General features: G+C 32.3%; 1 pseudogene; it reads left to right on the top strand.

The window, feature by feature from the left end:
* The first annotated feature begins 386 nt into the window (after positions 1-386).
* LOC111741996 lies at positions 387-504 on the top strand (annotated as a pseudogene).
* The last annotated feature ends 2,147 nt before the right edge of the window (positions 505-2,651 follow it).

Genomic DNA, 2,651 nt, shown 5'->3' with positions numbered 1-2,651 from the left:
ATAATTTTACTTGATGTGGCTAAGTACAGTTAAATATTTTAGGAAACAAAGACTCCTCCCTCTATCCAAGTCTATCTTTTTTTGCATTATTGGCATCTGGACCAAAAGAAGTATTGGTGATTTTAGATAAATCCACTCTATAATAATTTAGCAAAATCAGTTGTCATGACTAATAAGTTAGTGCTTTTTATATGTTTTCTCTAACGCATAAGTAGAATTAAATATTCATATACAATTTAGAAACTTGTTTCTATAAATAACTTGTTTTTATAAATAACTCGTTTGTGCTTTTTTGAAGTATGTTTATTTCCGTCACATACAGAACAATATTTATGATATGTAACATTTTTGATATATAATAAAAAATATTTAAAAATCATATAGCAGTCTATGGCCATGCCACCCTGAATGTGCCCAAGCTTGTCTGATCTCAGAAGCTAAGCAGGGTTGGGCCTGGCAGTACTTGAATGGGAGACCACCTGGGAAGAACAGGTGCTATAGGCATAAAAAAAATCATATAGACATTGAAAAAGTCATTGCTACTATCACTATACCTGATAAGTAATTTATTTGAAAATTGATGTTTATTTTATGTCATTAAAATATTTAGAAAATAAGTTTATATTAATAAAGCAAGCTTTTATCTAGAAGTGTTTCATAATATGGTTATTGCAAATAATAACTGGCATTAATGTAATTTTTCATGAGTCTAAGTTTTACTTTTGCGAACTAAAAATTCAGCTATTTATATAGTCTGTATTCCTTAATACGTATAAAAATCTCAGCATCAGCCACAGAGTTATAAATCTAGTAAGCTAAAACAAATTTCTTTGTAGCTAATGTAAGTTATATATAATGTAGCTAATGAATAGAACAAGAGCAAGTATTTTAACAGTTACCCAGATTCTTTATATTTCAAATTATATTACATTAACAGAACATCAAATTGCAAATGCAGATTTACAGTGGTTTAAATGCTAAATCGCCTATAGTCTATAGAACTTATGTTATTGAAAACCCAGGCAGAGGAAAGCCTATTTGTAAGTTCAATGAAGTGGTTCAGGAATGACTGGTGGAGGTGGTGGTGATAGGGTGTGTGTGTGTGTGTGTGTGTGTGTGTGTGTGTGTGTGTGTATAGAACAAAATAGGCAATTTAATTCCATAGAATTCAATGAGCTTTTGGAATGCAAATTTCAACTGTCAAATCTTAATTAAAAAGTACCAGTCAGCACTATTTTAAAATTGGAAGAGAACTAAGTGGTGGGTTGTGGGAAAATGTGCAACTCACCTTCAAAATAGAGTAGGTATTCTGACAGGTATATAATTAACATCATATCAAGTGAAGGACAGGAAGCCAACCGTAGTTCCTTGAAGTAAGGAGCTTCAGCAATGTTCAAAGCAGGGGAAAAGGTTCTTCACTCAGAGTTAATTTATGATTCCTTTTATTTCTAAAGAGAATCTACTTTTTTTTTTTTTTTTGTATTGAACTTCCCTGAACCTTAGAAAGCAGTGAGTGACATTTGCAGAGTTGAGATTTTATTCTAAAAGGTTAATATTAACATATACGTTTAGGCACCTTGTGTCAATTAGAGTGCTTTCTCGGTCTTATTGGGCTTCTGGTATCTTTGGGTCACTGTACTTATCAACTGAACGTTTTTATTATATTGTTTCACTCATATATTAGAAAGTAGAAAGCTTTCATTTGGAAGAAAGAGAGATTTCAGACTTTAATATTCTTTCCTATGGAAATATTATACTTAAATTTACAAGAACTAGTACACATTTTTGACAATGGTTTAATTAAGAGGAAAGTATAACTCTCTTAGGCTCAAACTGGTTTGGAGAGGACAGCAGAAAATTGCCTTATTCATGATTTCCCTTAGAATTGTGTACTAGTGTGATATTTTCTAAGAATATTTATGAGAAAAAATAGCTTTGGAATGATGTCAGTTAACCCACCATAAGAAGCAAGGCTAAAATTACTTTTAAAAGATGTCTTGCCACAGATATCTCATGGATAGGGACTCTAGAAAAGGATTGGGTGAACTGGTTCACTTAAGAAAGTGAGTGGGCTAGGATTCTAGATATGGGATCTTGATGAGAGGTGAGACTATTCCAAGTAGGAATTGTGCAGATACAGAGGAAGGAGATGGATATATGCTCTTTTATAACAGCAGTCACACTAATTTCTATTGGACACACTGGAAACTCAGAGTTCTTGTATGGTAGAAAGATCCATAAACATCCGTTTCAGGATAGTACTTTCTGACTTTATCTATTTGCAGTATATACAGAGAATTTTGAGAACTGGAAACTTTGATATAGGGAGTATCAGTTTTTGATTGCAAATTCATAGTAAAAGAAAGCAAACGTTTATTCTATGGTTCGGTCTGTCAACTCAGCACATTCTGGTCATGGCATCTGTTCAGCTATCCATCAATGTGGAATTCCTCACTTGCAATAATGCTGATACTTATTGAACCAAGGATTTGAAAAAGAAAAATTAAACGAAACATAAGCAATAACAAACACAATGGGGCCACTTTATTTTCCTATTTCTTTTGCATTTATTAAAATTAAATCTCTAAAGTAGAGAAGATAATGAATGACTCTTGCTTATTTTAAGCACTTACTATGGACAATGATAGAGG

The sequence above is a fragment of the Pteropus vampyrus genome, unplaced genomic scaffold (genome assembly GCF_000151845.1).
Source record: "Pteropus vampyrus isolate Shadow unplaced genomic scaffold, Pvam_2.0 Scaffold84, whole genome shotgun sequence".
NCBI lineage: Eukaryota > Metazoa > Chordata > Mammalia > Chiroptera > Pteropodidae > Pteropus > Pteropus vampyrus.
Note: the sequence above shows the minus strand (reverse complement) of the source record. Positions and strands in the feature narration are given on the sequence as shown.